The sequence below is a fragment of the Acomys russatus genome, chromosome 2, assembly GCF_903995435.1.
Source record: "Acomys russatus chromosome 2, mAcoRus1.1, whole genome shotgun sequence".
Taxonomy (NCBI): Eukaryota; Metazoa; Chordata; class Mammalia; order Rodentia; family Muridae; genus Acomys; species Acomys russatus.
The window spans coordinates 30,585,304-30,608,253 of NC_067138.1; the positions used below are offsets into that span (position 1 = coordinate 30,585,304).

Consider the following 22,950-nt stretch of genomic DNA (forward strand, 5'->3'; position numbering starts at 1 on the left):
TCTTGTTCAGTGCTGTGGAATCTAATTACTGCTTGATTTATGTATACCAACACTAAAAGCAAACTCACTGCCATGGAATTCACTTAGCTGGAACTCCTGCCATGCAGCCTAACTGTGTGTAGCCTTAGGGCTCTACCCTCGTCTTTAGGCGGTGGGCTGATAATCTCATAGGTACTTTCAAGCAGCTCTTTTTTCCAATACAATTTTAAATACAAGCTGTTGGCAAAAGTCAAGTGGAAGTAGATCATTGATAAGAGGACCCGGAAAGTTTATGGACATTTTCATGCACACGCGTGGTGCGCGCACAAACACACATGCACATCCTTTCCTCTTTCGTGGATATTGAGAAATTTCAGCTGTAGTTTACTTTCTTAGGGCTTAAAGCATTTGTCCTGGTTAGTTCTTAATGTCAACTTGTTACAGCTTAGAGTCACCTGGGAAGAGGGAATCTCCTATGCGTGAAAGACTGTTTTGACTTTAGCCCACTGTGGGCAGCATCCTCCTCAAGGCAGGTTGGCCGCAGTTGTCTTAGTAAGCTGGCTACACTGTAACAGTAAGCTAGCATGTGAGCAGCATTCCTACCTGCTGGTGTCTGGTTTACTTCCTGTTTGAGATCCTGTGCTGACTTCCTCTAATGATGGTGTTACTCAGAGTACAAGCCAGACAAATCCTTTTCTTCCCTAAGTTGGCCATGGTTAGTTTTATCATAAGATGACCACAGCAACAGAAAAGCAAACTAAAATAACTTCTTTGCCTACTTTTCAATTTTAATTTTCTTCCTTGTTTTATTACTATGTGCCAACCGTTAGAATTCAAATCTTCATAATCAACTATTAAATCATTATTCTCCTTTAACAGCTTTCCCACTCTATATCTAGTCAGGCTCAGCAACTCAGAAACAGTGGGCTTCAGTGTCAACATGTCCCTGTTTCTCTACTTACGCATTAGTGGTCTGTATGAGGTTATTCATCTTTCCATCGTTTTCTCCATCATTGCATGGCAACAGCAGTATCTGTCTCATGGGGTGGTTGCCGGGACGCAAGATTGATGCTCTCCAGTATTGGCCAACCATGTGTGAGTACCGCTGGGCCAGTGTGAAACAAAAACGTTCCTGGAGCTGCGACTGCTTTTCTTCTCCTTCACTCAGTGATGAGAGCACCTGTAGTGCTTGTGACCGTCTTACACAGTGTCCCTGCAAACACGGTACCCAGACGGATGCTATTGTCTCACTGGCATGCTTTAGAATTTTCTAATGTATTTTTATTGTCTTTGAATGTACAAAGAGCAACTTTCTCACCTAAAGGAGCCCAGCTCCAAGTTCTTCTGAAACATCAGATTTTCATTTAAGAAGAAATTGGGTCAGGATTTTTTTTGTTTTGTTTTGTTTTGGAGGGCTTTTTGTTTGTTTGTTTCATCCTGGAATTTGCTATGTACCAGTCTGCCCTCAACTCATTTACTATAGATACACAATTTGTAACTTCTGACAAATGCATTCACCCTGATAGAGACATAGGGTATTGTTGTTCGACACTAACTAGGGGGAAATATATGCTCACCCCAAATAGGGAACTGATGACAGACCCAAGTACTGATGCCGCCAGAGTCCAACCTGGTGAAGCAGAGAGTTTTCTTAGAGTTACTTATGAAATATGAGTGAAGGATTACTTACAAATAATAGAAATAATTCAGAGACAGCTATGCCACCAAAGCTCGCCCCAGCATGGGTGGCAGCTCACAGAAGCTGGAACTCTGGAGCATGCTGCACAGCCTGCAAGCAGCTTAGCAGGCTGTAGCATGTCTTTTCCAGGTAGCTCAGTTGGTCACAGCCTCTTCCAGGCACTTTGCCTGGCCTCCTCTTCTTTTAGGCAGCACAGCAGGTCTGAGAGTATCCATCAGGACTCCTCACTGTTATATATGCTTGGGGAGAGGGAAACCTAGTTCGCCTGGTAAGTTTCAGGGACTTCTTGAAGATGCTTTGTGGTATTTACTTCCCAAGCTTAATGCGCTTCCTTGAAGGTTGTATTATTTTACCTACTTTTAGAATATCTGGTTGTTCGCCTTCGTGCAGTAAACTTCGAACCCCTACCCAGATGTAGCCAATGGACAGGACATTCTTCACAGTTGAGTGGAGAGTGGGGTCTGACATTCACATGAACTCTGGTGCCCCATATTTGACCACGTCCCCTGGATGGAGAGACCCGGGGACACTCAGAGGAAGGATAGCAGGGTACCAAGAAGAGACTTGATACCCTATGAGCATACACAGGGGGAGGAGGTCCCCCTCAGTCACAGTCATAGGGAAGGGGAGTAAGGGGAAATTGGGAGGGAGGGAGGAATGGGAGGATACAAGAGATGGGATAACAATTGAGATGTAATATGAATAAATTAATAAAATATATTTTAAAAAAGAAAAAAATAATATCTGGTTGTTTCACATTCCTGTAAACTTAAGCCCCCTCCCCCCACCATGAATGGCTTAATCTTGGAGGAAACAGCTTCACAACAGATATTTTTAGCATCTCAGCAAATTTTTCTTTTTTGTCCCTTTTCCCTTGAGCAAGAAGCTGTGGTTTCTCTTTTCGGACAGCATACATCAGTTGGATCTACCTCTAAAATGCAAAGAAATGAAACCAGGGAGGAAGCAACCTCTGGGATAGTTCCTTTCACTCAGTGTAAAGTCTTTGGGTGTGGTCTCCCATATCTGATTCCTAGTTATTCTCTGTTGGCAGTAGTCTTCCACAGTGTGCACAAACTATTTGTATATCTCTGCACCTATTAATGCTGTCTGATCGAATGTTGCTGAATGAGTCTTTGTGTGATACATGTTTTCACGTGTTGAGTAATAACCATGAGGGGAATTTCCAGGTTGGGCCTACCTCAAGTGGCCATTCCTGGTGGGAAGCAGGGGTCAAGACGTACTGTTGCTCCAAATGGCTATGCAGTTGTTCCCTTGAAGTGTATTGAAAATGCCTTTGGATTTTCTGAGTGCATCTGTCAGAATCAATTGTGCATGTGCTGTTACATTTCCAGGCTCTTGTCTTTTTGTCTAAGCACTACAGTGCTGGGATACCTAAGCACAGGGCAGCCCACTTACCCTCCTCAGGTAGGAAGATCCTTTCTTATCTCTGAATACCTACACCAGCCATCTATGCTCCTCCTAGTGGCTTACAGTACCACAAGGCACCCATCACTAATGCATGATTCTGACACTGAATTTTGCAGGTGCATTGTGTGTTTTGCAGTTGGGTGACTTCAGTTTGTTCAGTTATGAAAAATTTGGTGCAGTGCATTCCATTTCACTGTGATGTAGGTCAGAGAGTTATATTGAAAGGAAAGATGTGTGAAGGCATGAGTGAACACAGATTACAGAGCAGCCCACATTAGTAAATCAAAGAGGAAGTTATAGTAGGGAAATTTATCAAAATTCTAGCTAATTTAGCAATGCTGAAACCAACCACTATTGTCAACAGTGTTTTAGTGTTACTTTTTCTAGGTTACCAATAGAGACTTTTTTTCCCCTTTAAATACATTTTCCCAAAAGATACAGAGTGTACAACATATTTTGGGAGAACATAGATAATATTGCAAAAAAGAACAAGGAGAAATTGTGTGTAACAACTGCTCTGAAAATGAGGACACTTTAAGAAAGTGATTATTGCAAATCGAAACAACATCTCCCTTCTCTTTTTCTGTCCCTCCTCCCTGAGAAAGGTGACTGTTAGAGAGCTCTGGCTTTGGGATGTCAGGCAGCCAAGCACATCCCTTGTTTGCTGGGGGAGTGAGGCCCTTAAGGTCTTTTCTCTTCCCTGGACCACCAATGTTCCTATTTATATCTTCAATGCTCCCTAAAGACCTTGTGTTAAGATTTAGTTCTTACCTTAATGCTAGATTAGTAGCAAAAATCTGAATGAGGCATAGTGGATCTTAGGTCCTTTGGTAGTGTGCCACAAAGGAAAGACTGGAATCTCAGCTCTCCCTCCTCTTCTCCGCAAGGCGAGCAGGCCTCCAGTGCTCTGTACCTTGTCATGGTGCCCTGAGCTGTACCGTGAGTCTCAAGCCATAGGCCTAATCATGAACTGCAACTGCAAACCTGGGACCCACATTAGTCCTCATCTGCTAAGTTGAATTATCTCAGATAATTGTTAGAGAAACCAGAAGCTAGTACAGCCAGTGTCCCCTGCCTAATGTCTTGAGTAGAAGACATCAGGTACCTTCTCTGTACAATCAATCATAGACTTATATGACATGGCTTCTGATCATAAAAACAGAAGTAGGCGTGAAATTTCTGCTTACCTTCTTGGGGGAAATGGCAGAACCCACAACAATATTACTAGTCTATAACATGTGGAATATCATTAGGGTATGGCACAGACAGTTGTCGCCTCTGTCCTCTGGACCCCTGAGTCACTTCTGTACTGACCTGTTAAGTGCTTGGGGCACTTGCCCATTAAATGTTTCTGGGGCATTAAGTTGAAGCCTCTGTGATTAGTACAGAGTCACTTTTGTGGACTTGAGTCAGACTTTGTTTTATAAAACTAATCCATCATATTCTTATCCATATAAGAGGAATGGAACGCTTCCCCTCTGAGGGGCCTATCGGAAGTGGAATGAACATGGCTTTCTGAACAGAGCACTGGCTGGCAGAGACCTCCAATAGTCAGTTGAGAGGATGTAATCAAATCCTTTAAATTTTTAATTCACCTGCATTCTGACTTTGAACATAAAGTAAAAGAGAAGCCAAAAAGATTTGTTTTAAAAGGCGGTACAGTATCCTTCAGGTCACTTCCAGTCCCAAGGCTAGGATGGCACATATGATAAAAACAATGCAGTTATAAACTCATCTTTCCCCTGTGCTTATTCTGCTAGGTGCTCTGTGCTTAGAAACAGTGGTCTACCTACCTACAGTAACAACCCACAGCTCAGACGATGACTTTTACCAGAGACACACATAGTGTCCCAACATTTGAAGGAACTGCTCTTTTATGATGATCACAAGATGTATATTTTTAACCTACGAAAGATCCTTAAATATATGACACAGATTTCCATCTTTATTTAGAAACTATTCTATGGTTCATTCTTTCAAAAGATTTTTTATATATATAATACATATTTATATATATATTCATCATTCTTGAAGGACACAATACTTTTCTTGTTCAAATTACTGAGTGATGAATGCTATAGAAGCCTAACAGTCCTGAAATTAAAAACAAAAGTACCATAATTATTGCCACTGCTTTTAATAAGATTATGTGACCATTAAAATTGTTTCCTTGCTAAAAAGGAACTTAGAACAGGACATGTACCTGTATTATTGTGTATAAGCAGGGAAGATACAGGAAGCCCAGATACAGTTCTCATCAAAAACACAGCATTCTGAGATGAAACTGTGGTAGTTAGTTACTTTAAGTAGAAAAAGTAGTTTTGGCTTTATAGGTAATTATATAGTTAGCCGTTGTACTGGCTAGTTTGATTCAATTCAATACAAGCTAGAGTCAGCAGAGAGAAGGGAGTCTCAATTGAGAAATTACCTCCTTAAGATAGGCTGTAGGCAAGCTTGTTACAGCATTGTTTAAAATTAGGGATTGATGGGGGTGGGCCCAGCCCACTGTGGGTGATGCCATCCCTAGGCTAGCAGTCCTGGGTTCTATAGCAAAGTAGGCTGAGAAAGCCAGGAAGCAGCACCCTTCCATGTCCTCTGCATCAACCCCTCCTTTCAGGATTTTCTGCTCTGAGTGATTCCTGCTGTAACTACTTTTGATGATGAACCCTTTCCTTCCCAAGTTGTTTTTGGCCATGGTGTTTCATCACAATGACGGTAAACTGAACTAAGGCAGCCCTATAAGCTCAATTTGCTTAACACAAATTTCTGTTAATCCCATTTTCTCATTTATTTTGTAGAACTTAAAAAACAGTCCCTAAGAACAGTGAAATGAACCATAAAGCAAACAAATGTAAATAGAAATAGCTTCATGATATTTGAGACATAGAGAACTATTATCTGCTAATGTTACTGAGCTCTGTATGATCCACATAATTTTTAAAACTGCAAGGAAAATTGTAGTCAGTATAAACTGGCACAGTGATGACATCGCTGGCTTTTTTTTCCAGTTGTTTTATATTCAGTTCCTAGATTAGGAGTCACAAACCACAAAGCCTCAGGCACACCCAGTTTCCAGTCCACCTTGAATCATGCTAATATCCCTCACTTTATATATAAATAAATTATTTTTATTTTCCCTGTCACTTAGACTTAACAGATTCTTCCCAGACACTTCCCTCAGTCTGTATGAATCAAGTGTCTATGGATCTGTTTAGGTAAAAGGCGAGGGAGTCTAGAGACCTCGAGATGAAGTAGCTGAGGCATATGTAACAGTGAGGACTACATCAGTGCCAGCGTGCCCTCAGAGGACAGCTCTGAGCTGAGCATTTGCTTCCTAGCATCCGGGTTTGAGTGATAGCTGGGACCTGTTAGCCCATCAAAATCCTGCCCCTAAGGCCATCCTCCCAAATTGTTCAGCAGAACCAGGCTGCCCTGTGTAGACTGGTGGTAGGCCAGATGAGACCAACAAGGCATGAGGCAGCAAACATCAGGAGCCCGAGGCTGCACACCGGCTACAAATCAAAACTGGTCACCTCGGCACTGTGCAATGGTGAAGTGCTAGAGTTTGTGCTTAGCATGAAGTTGTTTCTAAGATGCCTTCTACAGTTTTATTGCTTTCTTGACTCTAAATGGGAGGATACCATTTTATAAGATATTTATGCTTAATGTTTCTAATAACGATCCATCATTTGAATTAAAAACTATTCACACCTAGACCTTTATGTATACATACAGTTATAGAGGTACATTCCTAGATAGAATGTTGGTCCTAGTGGAGGCAAAGGTAGAGAGAATATAAGCTAGATGCTGGACGGAGGGCATGGATGCATGGCCACTGCACTCATGTACTCACAGGAGACGCGGTAACCTTCACAGAGCCTACCCAAAACTGGGTGCTCCAGTGTTTAGGTGTGGGTAGAGGAGGTTTATGGGTCTCTGTTCCCAGCCCAGGGAGCTGCTGGCACCCTGAGAGCTGTTGGGGAGAACGAGCAGGTTTTGTTAACATACTGTTGTTGTTGTTGTTTTTTTTTTTTTTTTTTTTTTTTTTTTTTTTTTTTTTTAATCAATTGGTTGTTGTTGAATATTAAGATTTTTCAGGAATTTTTTGGCATTTCAAATGATACTTTGATAAATGCATCCATCCCTTTCATGGGGTGAACACATCAGGTATTTCTTTAGGCAGAATTGTTCAACATGGAATTGTTGGGGATAAAAATATACACATTTGTAAACCTTTCAGATTTTTTTTCCTAGATTGACCTGCACTGCATGGTGTGTGTGCGTGCTTGTGTGTGTGCCTTTTTTTTTTAGCATACACATCAAATTCTTTACAGCATAACAGTTCTAAGGTGAGTTCTGGGAAGGGCCTGCAAGTGAGATTTCTACAGAGATCATTTTTCCTAGTAATATTGTCTTTATTGCCATGAATGTATTAGTTTTGTCATCAGTTGGAAGATAACCAATATGCCAATGTGAGAAAAAAGCTGGGGAAGTACACAATGACACTACTCTAGCAGTTCAGTATCTGCTAAGCTCTTAGCATTTAACTCCCAAATTCTTGATATGACCCTTTTCAGATAGCAGTTGTTTGGATTTCCCACTCCGCAAAGCTTTCAGAAAGTCCTCACATGAATAGCAAGACATGCGTTCTTTAATTAAGGTCCAGTCTTTTAGACTCCCTTTGTGAATATGTAAGTAAGACAAGCTGTTTGTCTTAAAGTAGTCGCATACTGCCTCAATAGTAATGCGGAGATGCATTAAAAAAAAAAAAAAACAGGCTATCCTGATGAGACCTGATAGGTCCCCTTCTATGAGAGTTCTAGGGGAAGGGAATAGGGTGAAAGCTGGAGGGAATGGGAAGATACAAGTGAGGGGATAACAATCTGATAGTAATCTGAATAAATTACAGTTAAACAAAACAAAACTGGTGGTGCTAGCCAGGCATGGTTGTTTATGCCTTTATTTTTTTTTTTTTTTTTTTTTTTTTTTTATTAATTTATTCTTGTTACATCTCAATGTTTATCCCATCCCTTGTATCCTCCCATTCCTCCCCCCCCCATTTTCCCATTATTCCCCTCCCCTATGACTGTTCCTGAGGGGGATTACGTCCCCCTATATATTCTCATAGGGTATCAAGTCTCTTCTTGGCTACTTGCTGTCCTTCCTCTGAGTGCCACCAGGTCTCCCCCTCCAGGGGACATGGTCAAATGTGAGGCACCAGAGTACATGAGAAAGTCGTATCACACTCTCCACTCAACTGTGGAGAATATTCTGACCATTGGCTAGATCTGGGAAGGGGTTTAAAGTTTACCTCCTGTATTGTCCTTGGCTGGTGCCTTAGTTTGAGCGGGACCCCTGGGCCCAAATCTGCCTATCATATTGTTCTACTTGTAGATTTCTAGGACCCTCTGGATCCTTTTATTTTGCTGTTCTCCCATGTGTCTCTCATTTAGAGTCCCAATAGGATGCCTTCCCCTCTGTCCCAGTTTCCTGGTAAGTGAAGGCTTTCGTGGGACATGCCCCTTGGGCTAGTATGCAGATATAAGTGAGTATATACCATTTGATTCTTTCTGCTTCTGGGTTAACTCACTCATTATGATCATTTCTAGCTCAATCCATTTATCCACAAATTTCGGGAATTCCTTGTTTTTAATAGCTGAGTAGTATTCCATAGTGTATATGTACCACAGTTTCTTTATCCACTCTTCTACTGAGGGACACTTAGGCTGTTTCCATGTTCTGGCTATTATGAATAAGGCTGCTATGAACATGGTTGAGCAAATTTTCTTGTGTGCTGGAGCATCTTCTGGGTATATTCCAAGGAGTGGAATAGCTGGGTCTTGAGGAAGCCCTATTCCCATTTTTCTGAGATAGCACCAGATAGATTTCCAAAGTGGCTGTACTAGTTTGCATTCCCACCAGCAATGAAGGAGTGTTCCTCTCTCCCCACATCCTCGCCAGCATGTGGTGTCGCTTGAATTTTTGATCTTAGCCATTCTGATGGGTGTAAGATGGAATCTCAGAGTTGTTTTGATTTGCATTTCCCTGATGACTAAGGAGGTTGAGCATTTCTTTAAGTGTTTCTCAGCCATTTGATACTCCTCTGTTGAGAATTCTCTGTTTAGTTCCAAGCCTCATTTCTCAATTGGGTTATTTGTTTTGGTGGTGTTTAATTTCTTGAGTTCTTTATATATTTTGGATATTAGACCTTTGTCAGATGTAGGGTTGGTGAAGATTTTTTCCCAGTCTGTAGGCTGTCGCTTTGTTCTCTTGACAGTGTCTCCTGCCTTACAGAAGCTTCTCAGCCTCATGAGGTCCCATTTATTAATGGTTGACATTAAGGCCTGGGCCGTTGGTGTTCTGTTCAGGAAGTTGTCTCCTGTGCCAATATGTTCCAGGCTCTTTCCCACTTTTTCTTCTAAGTGGCTTAGTGTCTCTGGTTTTATGTTGAGGTCTTTAATCCACTTGGATTTGAGTTTTGTGCAAGGTGACAAATATGGGTCCAGTTTCATTTTTTTACACATAGACCTCCAGTTAGACCAGCACCATTTGTTGAAGATGCTATCCTTTTTCCATTGAATGGATTTGGCTTCTTTGTCAAAAATCAAGTGACCATATGTGTGTGGATTCATATCTGGGTCTTCGATTCGATTCCACTGATCAACCAGCCTGTTGCTGTGCCAGTACCATGCTGTTTTAAGTACTATTGCTTTATAGTACAGTTTGAGATCAGGTATGGAGATTCCTCCGGAGCATCTTTTATTGTACAAGATTGTTTTAGCTATTCTGGGTTTTTTGTTTTTCCATATGAAGTTCAGAATTGAACTTTCAATGTCTTTAAAAAATTGTGTAGTTATTTTGATAGGGATTGCATTGAATCTGTAGATTGCTTTTGGTAGGATGGCCATTTTTACTATGTTAATTCTCCCGATCCATGAGCAAGGAAGATCACGCCATCTTCTCAGGTCATCTTCAATCTCTTTCTTCAGAGTTTTGAAATTTTTTTCATACAAGTCCTTCACTTGCTTAGTTAGGGTAACTCCTAGATATTTTATATTGCTTGTGGCTAATGTGAAGGGTGTGGTTTTCCTAATTTCTTCCTCTGTAAGCTTGTCATTTGTGTATAGGAAGGCTACAGACTTTTTTGAGTTAATTTTGTATCCAGCCAATTTACTGAAGGTGTTTATCAGCTTTAGGAGTTCTCTGGTGGAGTTTTGAGGGTCACTTATGTACACTATCATATCATCTGCAAAGAGGGATAATTTGACTTCCTCCTTTCCCATTTGGATACCCTTGATCTCCTTTTGTTGTCTTATTGCTCTGGCTAGAACTTCGAGTACTATATTGAAGAGATATGGAGAGAGTGGGCAGCCTTGCCTTGTTCCCGATTTGAGAGGAATTTCTTTGAGTATCTCACCATTTACTTTGATTTTGGCTATTGGCTTGCTGTATATAGCCTTTATTATGTTGAGGAAAGTGCCTTGTATCCCCGATCTCTCTAAAACTTTAAACATGAATGGGTGTTGAATTTTATCAAATGCTTTCTCTGCATCCAAGGAGATAATCATGTGGTTTTTTATTTTCAGTTTGTTTATATGATGGATTACATTGATGGATTTCCGTATATTAAACCATCCCTGCATGCCTGGAATGAAGCCTACTTGGTCATGATGAATGATATCTTTGATGTGCTCCTGTATTCGTTTTGCAAGTATTTTATTTAGTATTTTTGCATCTATGTTCATAAGAGAAATTGGTCTGAAATTCTCTTTCTTTGTTGAGTCTTTGTGAGGTTTAGGTATCAATGAGACTATGGCCTCATAGAATGAATTTGGTAATTTTCCATCCATTTCTATCTTTTGGAGTAGCTTGAAGAGTATCGGTATTAGCTCGCCCTTAAAGGTCTGGTAGAATTCTGCACTGAAACCATCTGGCCCTGGGCTTTTTTTGGTTGGGAGACCATCGATGATTGCTTCTATTTCTGTAGGGGAAATGGGACTATTTAACTTGTTTATCTGTTCTTCACTCAACTTTGGCAAGTGAACTTGATCAAGAAAATCGTCCATTTCCCTTAGATTTTCAAATTTTGTGGCGTATATGCCTTCAAAGTAGGATCTTATGATTCTTTGAATTTCTTCAGTGTCTGTTGTTATGTCTCCCTTTTCATTTCTGATTTTGTTCATTTCAATACTGTCTCTCTGCCTTTTAGTTAGTTTGGCTAATGGTCTGTCTATCTTGTTGATTTTCTCAAAGAACCAGCTTTTGGTTTTGTTGATTCTTTGGACTGTTTTCTTAGTTTCTAATTTGTTAATTTCAGCCCTGAGTTTGATAATTTCCAGGCGTCTACTCCTCTTGGGTGTTTCTGCTTCTTTTTTTTCTAGGGCTTCCAGTTGTGTTGTTAAGATGCTTATGTGCGATGTTTCCAATTTCTTTTTAAAGGCACTTAGTGCTATGAATTTTCCTCTTAGCACTGCTTTCAATGTATCCCACAAATTTGGGTATGTTGTTTCTTCATTTTCATTGAATTTCAGAAACTCCTTGATTTCTTTCTTTATTTCTTCCCTGACCCAGGTGTCATTTAGCAGAGAGTTGTTTAGTTTCCACAAACGTGTAGGCTTTTTGTTATTTCTGTTGTTGTTGAATTGCAGCCTAAGAGCATGGTGATCTGATAGGATACAAGGTATTATTTCAATCCTCTTGTATCTGTTGAGGCTTGCTTTGTGACCTACGATGTGATCAATTTTGGAGAAGGTTCCATGGGGTGCAGAGAAGAAGGTGTATTCTTTCTTGTTTGGGTGAAAGGTTCTATAGATATCTGTTAGATCCATTTGACCCATGGCATTGGTTAATGATGTTATTTCTCGGCTTAGTTTCTGTTTCAATGACTTATCCTTCAGTGAGAGTGGGGTGTTGAAGTCTCCCACTATTATTGTGTGGGGATCGATGTGTGGTTTAAGCTTTTTTAGGAGATCTTTTACATATGTGGGTGCCCTTGTATTGGGAGCATAGATGTTCAGAATTGTGATGTCATCTTGGTTGACTTTACCTTTGATGAGTATGAAGTGTCCTTCCTCATCCCTTTTGATTAATTTTGGTTGAAAGTCTATTTTGTTCGATACTAAAATGGCTACCCCTGCTTGCTTCTTGTGACCATTTGCTTGGAATATTTTTTTCCAACCTTTTACCCTGAGGTAATGCCTTTCATTATGGGTGAGATGTGTTTCTTGGATGCAGAAGAATGTTGGGTCTTGTTTATGTACCCATTCGGTTAGTCTGTGTCTTTTTATTGGAGAATTGAGGCCATTGATGTTGAGAGATATTAATGACCAGTGACTGTTAAGAGTCTTAATTTTGATGTTGTTTCCAGTCGAGCGTTTGTGTAGTTGTGTTTTTGCCATGGGATAGTTATCTATTTCCTGGGTAGTTTTGGTTGTAGCTTGACCCTTTGGGATGGAGTTTTCCTTCTAGTACCTTCTGTAAAGCTGGGTTTGTGGATAGGTACTGTTTGAATTTGTTTTTGTCATGGAATATTTTGTTTTCTCCATCAATGGTTATTGATAATTTTGCTGGGTAAAGTAGTCTGGCCTGGCATCTGTGTTCTCTTAGGGTTTGCAGGGTCTCTGTCCAGGCCCTTCTGGCTTTTATGGTCTCTGCTGAGAAGTCAGGTGTAATTCTGATAGGTTTACCATTAAATGTTATTTGGCCCTTTTCCCTTGCAGCTTTTAATATTTTTTCTTTGTTCTGCATGTTTTGTGTTTTGATTATTATGTGGCGGGCAGTTTTTCTTTTCTGGTCAATTCTATTTGGTGTTCTGTAGGCCTCTTGTATGTTTATAGGCATCTCTTTCTTTAGATTGGGGAAATTTTCTTCTATGATTTTGTTGAGAATAGTTTCTGGGCCCTGGAGTCTGATGTCTTCTCTTTCTTCAATGCCTATTATCCGCAAATTTCTTCTTTTCATGGTGTCCTTAATTTCTTGGATGTTTTGTGTCAGGAGTTTTCCAGATTTGGCATTTTCTTTAATGGTTGATTCAATATCTGTGATTGTATCTTCTAGCCCTGAGATTCGTTCTTCCATCTCTTGGATTCTGTTAGAAAAGCTCACCTCTGTGTTGCTCGCCTTCTTCTCTGAGGTCTCACGTTCTCGTTTTTCTTCTGTCTGTGTGTTTATCATTGAATCCATTTTCATTTTCAGATCTTGAACTGATTTTTTGATTTCTTTCATCTGATTTTTTGTATATTCCTGAGTTTCTTCCATTGCCTCTTTATAGGTCTTCAGAGCTTGAACCGTTTTAGTTATTTCTTTCATCTGGTTGTTTGCATTTTCCTGCAATTTTTCCAGTTCCACTCTATGTGCTTCTTTTATGTCTCTCACCTGTTTGTCTGCGTCTTCCTGCATTTGATTACGAATTTTATTTGTTTCCTCCATTATCATCCTCATTACTAAGGATTTGAGGTCATTTTCTTGTATTTCCGTTGTATTTGAGTTCTCTGGGTGGTTTTCTTTGGGATAGCTGGAAACTGGAGACGCCATGTTGTTTTGGGGTTTTTTGCGTATGCTTTTTCGTTGTCCTTTAGACATCTTGCCGTCTTTGTTTTTGTTGGGTAGCTTCCAGAGTTGAATGGAGGGTGTCTGATGATAGATTCACTTGTTTTCTTACGATTTCCCTAGGCTGCGAGCTCAAAGCTTCACTGGTGTGGATGTTAGGAGGTTAGCCCTGTTGTTCTGGTCTCTCACAGCCAGTGATCCTCAGTCCCTCTCTGCTGTGGATCCTGCAATTGTTCTGGGTCTCTGAATGAGCGTTGGGTCAGGCCAAGGTATCCACAGCCTTCTGTGTTCCCTGCCAAGTCCAGCCAAGAGCACTGGGACCGAACCACGGGCAGAACTCAGCTAGATTCTCAGGGCCAGAACCGTCTGCCAAGCTCAGCTAGGGATTTTGGGCCCAAAATGCACACAGGGCCCAGCCAGAATTTTTGGGCTGGGACTACGCACCAAGCTCCACTAGGGCCTTTTGGCCCAAAGTGCGTGCTGTGGTCAGTTATTGACTCAGGGCCCGAACTGACCACCAATCTCAGCCAGGAATTCTGGATTCAAACTGTACACTGTGTCCAACCAGAGTCTTAGAGCTGGTGGAACCGAGAGCTCTGTCCAGCCTGTGCCACAGCAGGAGAACTGCGGCTGCTCTGAGTTAGCGCCAGTGGTGGAACAAGTGCTCCGCCCGCACTGTGTCCCCGCAGGGGAGCTGCCGCTGAGCTGAGGTGGTGCCTAGGATGGAACCGAGCACGTCACCAAGCCTGCGCCACAGCAGGAGAACTGCGGCTGCTCTGAGTTAGCGCCAGTGGTGGAACAAGTGCTCCGCCCGGACTGTGTCCCCGCAGGGGAGCTGCCGCTGAGCTGAGGTGGTGCCTAGGATGGAACCGAGCACGTCACCAAGCCTGCGCCACAGCAGGAGAACTGCGGCTGCTCTGAGTTAGCGCCTGTGGTGAAACCAAGTGCTCCGCCCAGACTGTGTCACCGCAGGGGAGCTGCCGCTGAGCTGAGGTGGTGCCTAGGATGGAACCGAGCACGTCACCAAGCCTGCGCCACAGCAGGAGAACTGTGGCTGCTCTGAGTTAGCGCCAGTGGTGGGACAAGTGCTCCGCCCGGACTGTGTCACCGCAGGGGAGCTGCCGCTGAGCTGAGGTGGTGCCTAGTGTGGAGCAGCGTGCTCAACTAAGCCTGCGCCACAGCAGGGGAGCTATGGCCACGCTGAGTTAGTGCCTCAGGCAGAATTGTTTGCTGGGCCCGGCCAATACCCGGGACTCTGGGGCCGAACTGTCCGCCGAGTCCAATCTGGGTCCAAAGGCTCCACGCGACCCAAATCCTGCCCCGAGTCCCCTCTCCCGCAGCAATTCCCACCAGCCACCACACCAATCGCCTCCACCGGAAGGCTATGAGCTGCAAACCTCAGCCGCCGCTGCTGGTGCCGCTGGTGCTGCCGCCTCTACCACTGCCGCTCCGATCAGAGAAAAACCACGCTCCTCCCGTGTGCAGGGGCACGCAGGTCCTCCGCACCCTGGTCCCTCCGAACCGTGGAGCACTCCCGCTGCCGTGATGTTCGGACCTCGGTGTTCCTGGCTCAGAAATCTGTGCAATTCCCTGAATTGTTCACTGGAGCCTCCAAACGCGGTCCACACTGCTCGCCGCCATCTTGGATCCCCTGTTTATGCCTTTAATCACTCAGGGAGGCAGAGGCAGGTGGATCACTGTGAGTTTGAGGCCAGCTTGGTCTACAAAGCGAGTCCAAGAAAGCCAAGGCTAGGCAGAAACCCTGTCTTCAAAACCCAAAACAAAACTAAAATGTATGCATGTTTGTTTAGTTGTTATTGTTTGAGACAGAGTTTTGCTTTGTGTCTGAGACTGATCTTAAACTCTCTGTATTGTCCAGAATGGCCTTAGGCATCAATGCCTTGCCTCTGTCTCCAAGTATTAGGATTACAGGTGTGCATCACAATGCTCAGCCATTTGTCCATCCATTGATAATTAAATCCCACAGGAATTTTTTATGGTCACTCTAGTGACCAAGTCCTAGATCCTTTATGGAACACAGAGGTTATTTAGTGACATCAGCACTGCTGCATGCCAAACAATGAAATGAGAAGATGCTGTGAACATCCAAAGCATTCTATGATTACAGGACAGAGGAACAAGGAAAGCTCAGGAAAGACACCCACACCTTTTATAGCACTTAATATTTACTAAGTGTTTAATAATTATAATGCCTCATTATTACTAGTTTGTTATGTATAATCATTAGGATTCTGTGGTTGATTATGTAACTGTGTCTGATTATTGAGCCCATGGCAGTTATTTTTGCTGTGTAGGAGCAAACATGGTGTCTAGGATTATAGCTTTAGGTGGAGCGCTTGCCCAGCATACTCAAACAGGCCCTAGACTGAATCCTAGTACTACAAACCTTTCTCCTAAAAAATAAACCTATTAAAAAGTAAATAAATAAAATAAAATAACCCTATTAGTAAAGAGAAGGGCCATATGAGAATAAGTAAGATCGGGAGTCTGAGCTCAGTCCATAGCCACCCTGAACCCATTTTTCTCCTTTGTGCAATGGAAGTGATAAGAAAAACACCCATCTGGCAGCATCTGGGGGAGTCTCCTAGCTGAGGAGCACAAGAACCTTCCAAACCAACTTTAATACAGAGGCCCTCTTTAAACCACATTATTTCTAGAGTGTAAGCCCTAGGATTTTCCCAAAGGGTAGAAAGCTAATAGAATTGTCTAGAAATTCTCAAAACACAAGCCACTTGATTTCTAGTTCTCATTCTCCAAGTCTGTAGAACCAAAACAGAACACGAAGAAAATCGTGCAACTAGGTGAGCCTGAGATTCCTTGCTGGCTGCCACCCCTCACAAGGGCAACAGTGGGGATTATGCCATCTCCTACCTTGTGCCTGGAGGGTTGCTTAGTCACCATTTCTATTGCTGAGCTAAACACCATGACTGAAGGAACTTGGCAAGGAAATGGTTGATTCACCTTACTTATCTTGGACCATCGACCACTGAGGAAAGCCAAGGCAGGAACTAAAGAAGGAGCCATGGGTTAGTCACTACCTACTACCTGGTTCTCCATGGCTTCCTCAGGAAGGTTTATTATATACCCTAGGACTGCTTGCCCAGGAGTGGAGTGGCATCACCCACAATAGGCTGAGCTCTCCCACATCAATCACCAATTAAGAAAATACTCCACAGACTTGCCTACAGGCTAGTCTTAAGGATGTGGGTTTTTTCATTGTAGTTTCCTCTTTTCAGGTAACTCTAGCTTGTGTCAAGTTGAGAAAACAAATAAACAACAACAACAGGATAAGGATCGTGGGAGTCTGATACAGGGAAGGTCTGCAAGAGTGAATCCAGCTATCATCCAGGGCTTTGGGCACTCTACTCAGTCTTTTCCCAAGTTTGAGTTTGTCCTTGGTTCGCTTTCTGCTGCACCGTCCAGCCTCTGTGGCTTCCCACAACTATCACAACTCCTGAAGTTGTCACCCAAGGAGCAGCAGAGAAATGGTCCCCTATACTGACCAGCCTTACACCCACTTAAGTTCCTTCAGAGTCCTATGCTACACTGCAGCTTCCTGGGTCATTAATGCTCATTTGTTCATTAGTCACTTAATGAATGACCTTCAGGGTTCAAGCTCTGCTAGAATCAGAACATTTCTTCTTATAGTAGTCCCAAGATCGTCGTGTCGCCGTGCTTTTTCCCCCCAAAATCAAGGAAGAGTTGACTAAAATGCAAAGATAAGTGCTTATTCCATGTGTGTGTGTGTGTGTGTGTGTGTGTGTGTGTGTGTGTGTGTGTGCGTGCGCAGTGAACACACACTTGTGTATACATAGATGTACAGATAGTGGGTCACATTGGCTCCTCTCATAGAGTGACCATAAGAAAGAATACTGATGAACTGTGAGTCCGGTTCAAACATGTATCTGAATGTGTTGGAGGTTAAGGTCCAAGAAAGGACAGTTGCTTCCTTCTCTTGGGAAATTTCTCTTTAATGTCTCTTCAACAGAATAAACATGAAACAAATTAATCAAGCAGCTTTTTTAGTGCCTATTTTGAGCTAGCAGTCTATTAAAAGAAGAGGAAGGAGGAAACTGTTAGATGTTTCCTAGATAAATGCTTAAGAAGTGTTACTAGCCTGTATCCCACACCCTGCAAGGAGCTGTTCTTTAGTCCAAGGTACCAACCCAGCTCCTCCTTGCATTTCCCCTCCTGATGGCTATGATAGGCTTGATGGTCACAGATGGCGATGCCTCACCGTAGTACACATGGCAACCACTTCCTTTGGCACACTTCTCTCCGTCCTGTCATTCTAGGCGGTTGTGGATGTCAGCATTCCCATGTGACTTGCACTTACTCATGAGTGAGTGAGTCATTGAACACTGACTTTCTGTGCTTTCCGTGATGGTGCATGGGTCAGGCCATTCTTCACACTGGTTTCATTTTCTAGACCGTTCATGTGTTCTTGGTCAGTATTTGTTTCCCATTTCTCTTGATGATTCCTTAGGAGCAAATTGCAATGCCTGTGGACCACAGCAACTTTTTGTAATGATTTTTAGCTAAAATTCAAAAGAATGAAACATATGTCAGTAAGATATTTACATCCTTGAAGTGGAACTTGACTTTGTAGAACATATTGCTGTCCAGGAATTTAAAATGGGCAGATTTGCCTAGCTGTTAGCCCTGTAGAACCTACCTGGAAGAAGGAAAACAATGCATAGGGATGGCAAAGGTCGGTTGGTCTCAGGGCTAAGGTTGCATTTACTAGCCAAAGTCTCTTCCCCATTGTTATGTAAATATATCATCTGAAGTTTGTCATTATGAACCCAAATACTTCTGAAAAGTATGTCTTCTTATCATCTATTTTTTGAGTTATAACTCTCTAAAGATGCTGTTTGGTTCCATTCATAAACAACTATGAATGTTCCATATCCACAAGGAAGTAGAGGATGGCTTCCAACTGTAGTGCATGCTTGTGAAAGCTCTGTGTGGTCAGCTAGGCCTGCCATTACCAACATCACCATTCATTACTAAGTTATGGTAAGAGTTCAGATCCTTGATACAGAGAAGGAAGGAAGGAAGGAAGGAAGGAAGGAAGGAAGGAAGGAAGGAAGGAAGGAAGGAAAGAAAACCAAATCAAATCATAAAAAGATTGCTTACTTTGGACCTCATGTGCTAAGTGCTTAGAGCTCAGGGGCAGTAATCTTTTGAGTTGACTCCTTGTGTTGTGTCTGAGACACAGAGACATCTAGATAGTTGCCAAAGTTCATTCAGCTTGGAAAAGAAAGATCTAGAACATGAGCCCAGAGAGCCTGCTGTTATGTTTCAACACATTCTTTTCATCCTATACCAAGCTGCCTCTCACAGGCCTTGACTCTAAAGACTACAGACTACATTAACTGGTAAACTGTATGATAGGCAAATTTGACTTTTACCGTGACTTGAGATCATCTTTTCACTTTGAGCTATGAATTATTACTGATTATAGTCAAAATGATCTTTGACACCCTCGCTAGCATTTTTCCACATTGGATGGAAATTTGCATGGCATTTTAAACTGTATTGAGGAGAAATTGATTAGTGCTTTTGACAATTAGTGGCAAATTACTAATCACAGTAAATAAAGCAAGGTGTGGATTTTCTAGCTCCCTCACAAATATGTCTCTGCTTCCAAATTGATTATTGTTCTTCGGTGCTGGGGTCTAAGTATAAGGCAGCAGGCAGCAAATGCATTGATCTAAACACTTTGTTTCTCTAGACTGGGCGGAAAATAAGAATGCACTTTTAAAAATCACTTATGATTTAGGAGGTCACCCATTAATCCTTAAAATGACAGAAAATCAAGATGATTGTGTCTGTGGGGTTTAATTTATTGACATTTAATTTGCTCCTGTGCCTTGCTCCAGTAGCTCTTGTGCTACCAAACTAGCTATAATTAGATTAGCAGCCTGCTCAGGGCTGGTGACAGCCTGTGCCTCAGAGAGCATGTGCTGGACTCCGCATGCGCCTCGTCCTCATTGGCTGGCATTGCTGCTCATCCGTTTGATAGGTTTCCACAGTAATCCTTATGCTGCATTAGAGACGTAGATACATAGGCACTGTGCTGTGTTCTTGCAGAACATAGGCAAGGTGCTTAGTTGGTTACATTAAAGAAGGACTACGACCCGGCAGAGCAGGTGTTCTTTGTTGCACAGCCTCGGTGGATAAGGACCTGCAGCTAGCTGCAGGGGGAGGTCAGTGAAGGAGTCTCAGTTCACGGTAATTACTCGAGGCTTTCTCTCTTACGAGAGAAACACAGCCATGCATGAAATGAAGCGTGCTCACAGTGTCATCTGTCTAATTTGATCTTGCTTTGTTGACGCTGTTGTGTACCACTGTGTTCCGTACTAAGACACACTCGTGCTGGACTGTGTGTCTGGTAAACAGCTCCCCTATTCAGGAAGGAGCATTGTTTTCTACCTGAATGCAAGGGTGCATGTGCTTGGGAGTGATTCTTATTGGCTCTTTTCTCTTTGGGAAAGCCCATGCTGCCTCCTTCTAGGTGTCTTTGTTAGTGCATGTCAGGACTGTTGACTTCACTTTGAGTCCTAAATTAAGGAGAATTTAGCAGATCATACTTTAATTAGAAGAGGGGGGAAGACTCCTGATTTGTTGTCCAGCTTTTAGCTGGAGAAGGACTGTGCTATTGTTTCTCCACAGATGTGTGCAGCCTTCATTTTGGATGGCTTTCTTTGTCTCACCTTGTGTAGTTTTAATGAAGCTTCTTCACTACCGAGTGTTAGCCGGTCTCCCGCTGCGGAGTAGGCACATAGAGGTGTTTACCAGCCACGCCTGAGGAAGTCTGTGACTCCAGGCTTTGTTTAAAAGACACTGCTCCTGTAGTTCAAGTGTCACAGTAGGGAGATGGGTTCTTACCATGTTCAACATGGTTTTTTCATTCTATGAAGGATTGATTGCCTGGTTTATTTTTCAGACAGGACAATAAAGACTCTTAAATTCTGTAATGAAGGTAGCCTATTAGGAAGGAAAAAAAAGAGTTAGCAAGACCAAGGCTCAAAAAATCCTCAAGACTGCCCAGCCCTGTTGGGGGTCCAGAGCCCCTGCCTGTGTTTTAGTCCTTTCACTTGACAACTGATGTCTTTCTATATCAGACCGCAGACTCCACAGAAACTTGTGTCCTGAGTCACCAGTCACAGGGCTGGCCAGCTGCCACCATGCGTCTGCTATCAGCAGAGTCAGGCAGATTCGGAAAACTGTCAGGAACTGTCTCCCTGCTCCTGAAAAGCCGAGGTTGTGGTTTATATATTCTGTGAAAATAACTGCTTCAAGCATCCAGTGTGTAGTCTATGGCAGAGGAACATTTGAGGTGACTGCCTGCATCTCACCACATCCCATGCCCTCACTCCCAAATCTGTCAGGGAGGGAAAACTATTCAAAGGCAGTACTCCTTTGGTTAACAGGTTAACAGTTTCAAGAGAAAAGTAGGAGCACTGTGGAAGTTCAGTGGCAGTACTGGAGTCAGGAATGGTGACGTTTGATGGTCTTTGACAGTGACATACTGTATCTCTGTGCCTCAAGTCAGTGGGGAGAAGTTTCCATCCTTGAGACGCCCTGGGTGGTGAAATGGACACACAGCCGTTCTACTTCATATGACACCTCATCTATCCTCCCTGTGGACGGTGCCCACCCCAGTGCACTCCCAGCTGTGGGCCTGCTGGTGATCCATGATGCCAGCTAAGATACACTAAAAGGCTATTTTAATAGCAGAACTGAAAGCAGTTCGTGGTTTTGCAAAGTAGCACAACATTCACTTTTACCTTTCAGCTTTATCACTTAAACTTTTGTTCTGAATACATTAGGGAGACTATATCCCCCAAGAAAAGCAAAGAAAACTGGATTTTTGAACACATTAAATTCAGCCAGGATGGTTTGGTTATTCTACAAAATCCAGGCACCACTTCTGTTTCTTCGTCATTCTTAGCCTGATACTATCCCTATTTCAGACATAGGCAGAACCTTTCTGCCTTTTCAAAACTTAGGCCTGGACACTCATCTGAGGGATACATTGACGCAGGTATATAATATCCTCAGCTATATATGTTTGTATATATGCAGTTATTATCTATTTGCAGTGTTGGGATCGAACCCAGGGCCCAGCACATGCTAGGCAAGTTTTCTGTCACTTAGCCATATGCCCAGCCTTTCCTTCCCTCTTCGTCTCCTGGAAAACTCTCTACCTCTCTAAAGAGACTGCCTTAAAGATAAATGGCTGTTGTCTTGACTTTATTTGCTGCCGAAGCCATCTCTCCTATAAGACTGCACAGGGCATCCATCCCTGTGAGCTGCACTCCAGAGCTGTGTTTTCCTGGAAAAGCTAGAAGAAATTATGCCTGTTCTCAGGGGCTGAGGCAGGCTCTTCAAAAACCATCATGTATAAAAGAATTTCTTCAAGCCTTAAGTGTAAATGTATGTGTGCTGTATTGACTGCTGTGGCCTATAATGCCAGTTAACAGACACTATAAGGCTATTTTAATAGCAGAACTAAAAGAAGTTCACGTTTTTGCAAAGTGGCACAACATACACTTATTTTCAGCCCTACCACTTAGCTGTTTTGTTCTGTACATTCAGGAGAATCTTTCTCTGAGAGAAGAAAATAATAAAAATGAATTTTTAGACACCTTAACATTTTGTTCAAGCCAGGTGTTGTGGTGCATGCCTTTAATCCCAGCACTCTGGAAGCAGAGACAGGTGCCTCATCTACAATAGAGTTTCAGGACAGCCAGGGCTATTCCATAGAGAAACTCTGTCTTGGAAAACAAACAAACAAATAAATAAGATTTTGTTCGTTCTCCTAATTCTGTAGCTTGTTGGAAGAAAAGTAATAGTTCTGACCAATCAAAAATAAGCATATCAGTGTGGTCATGAAATGTAAAGCATTTCCAGGGCCTGGGGACAGAACTCAGTTGGTAGAGTGTTTGGCTATCTTGCCAGAGACTCCAGGTCCACCAAAAACCAAAACCACATAAAACATTTTCATTGTTCAATACTTTCTGTCTCTTGTGGCATGTCATATTCTATGTGAAATGGCTTTCTGCACTTAAAACTAGTTCCAAATCTGTCATTGTAAGTCTCCAGAAGAAAGAGACAGAAACAGCAGGACTGAACAGGGTCTGAAAACAGTAAATGTCAAACAGAAAATCAATGAGAAGTGTACACTGCAAGACACAGGAGTCCAGGGTAGGACTGCTGGTAGCTTGTGGCTGGCCACTTGGGTACCTGTGATTACAAAAGAATGG

At 42.5% G+C, this 22,950-nt stretch overlaps 1 protein-coding gene across 3 annotated transcripts in view; it reads left to right on the forward strand.

Moving 5' to 3' along the window:
- The window catches only part of Fam110b (family with sequence similarity 110 member B), a 113,521-nt gene that overhangs the window by 24,637 nt on the left and 65,934 nt on the right, over positions 1 to 22,950 (forward strand). The window contains exon 1 of one of the 3 annotated variants that reach the window (XM_051159870.1): positions 19,681 to 19,912. The exons of 1 other annotated variant lie outside the window; for it this stretch is intronic. The gene's annotated coding sequence lies outside the window, so the exon portion shown is untranslated. Of the gene's footprint in view, positions 1 to 19,680; positions 19,913 to 22,950 lie in introns of those variants that run through there. One more of the 3 variants, XM_051159881.1, reaches the window with a different exon arrangement.